The following is a 1,360-nucleotide window of genomic DNA, read 5'->3' as shown; positions in this document are numbered from 1 at the left end:
ATTTGTTTGTGTCCTCTTTTATTTCATTGAGCAGTGGTTTATAGTTCTCCTTGAAGAGGTCCTTTACATCCCTTGTAAGTTGGATTCCTAGGTATTTTATTCTCTTTGAAGCAATTGTGAATGGGAGTTCACCCCTGATTTGGCTCTCTGTCTCACTCTATAACCCAGGCTGGAGTGCAATGGTGCAATCTCAGCTCGCTGCAACCTCCACCTCCCCGGTTCAAGTGATTCTCCTGTCTCAGCCTCCCAAGTAGCCGGGATTACAGGCACCTGCCACCACACCTGGCTAATTTTTGTATTTTGAGTAGAGACAGGGTTTCATCATGTTGGCCTAATTTTTGTATTTTGAGTAGAGATGGGATTTCACCACGTTGGCCAGGCAGGTCTTGAACTCCTGACCTTGTGATCTGCCTGTCTCGGCCTCCCAAAGTGCTGGGTATTATAGGCATGAGCCTCTGCACCTGGCCTGCTATATACCTTTTTTTTTTTAAAGGTTATTTTTCATTGTTAAATTAGTGGTAACACAACTTGTTAAATATCCTTAGTGCTTGTTATCTTAATATACGTGGAGCTTAACTATCTCTGTTGGAAGAGACAATGATTCAACTTAATATGTTCACTCTGGAAGAAGTGTGATGGAAAACCATATAGTTGTCAGCCTAGCACAGCTGCACAGTTTTAGGACCCTAAGGGAAGGGTGTTGTTTTCAGTGAAACTCAGTAACAGAGAAAAGATGCTTTAGGGCAGGCACAGAGCCAGAGGTAAGCTTGCCAAAGTTGGCATCTCTCACCCTCTCAGCATCACTGTTATACAAGGAGTCTGGGCTCTGCTGGTATTTCAATGGTACTCCACACCTGTCTTTCTCTTGATGTGTTCCTCTTACCTACTTCAGTTTCCCAGTACAGGTATGTTGTGTGAGAAAATGCTTTTGTAGTACCAGTGGGAGTACTTGTTAATTGCTGTGACTGAAAGCAGAATTGACATCCTCTTGGTTGTAATGGGAGAACATCGATCACAGACTTGGAAATGAGCCATCCTAAAGGAGGAGTGAACAAAGTAAGCAGCAAGATCTTGAGTCTTTAATTATCCAATGCCCTTGGTGACTTGTGGCTCAGAGTGTGTAATTTTCTGTGGTTCAGAGCTGATGTATTGTGGTTGGGTTGGAAAAAAAAAGAGAGGGGAAAAAAAAACTCAGCGGGAAACAGGGAAATGCCTCCATGATGCTGTAGTTCCCTTAAAAGTAATTCTCTTGTTGTTTTATGGACTATAAAATCTTTGAATACTTCATTCTTTCACAGGTTGCTCTTCAGATTTAAGTGTGCCATCATAACAAGGAAATATTTAACAACAAAATGTCTTT

Source organism: Theropithecus gelada, chromosome X (assembly GCF_003255815.1).
Source record: "Theropithecus gelada isolate Dixy chromosome X, Tgel_1.0, whole genome shotgun sequence".
Classification (NCBI taxonomy): domain Eukaryota; kingdom Metazoa; phylum Chordata; class Mammalia; order Primates; family Cercopithecidae; genus Theropithecus; species Theropithecus gelada.
This window is presented reverse-complemented; position numbering follows the sequence as displayed.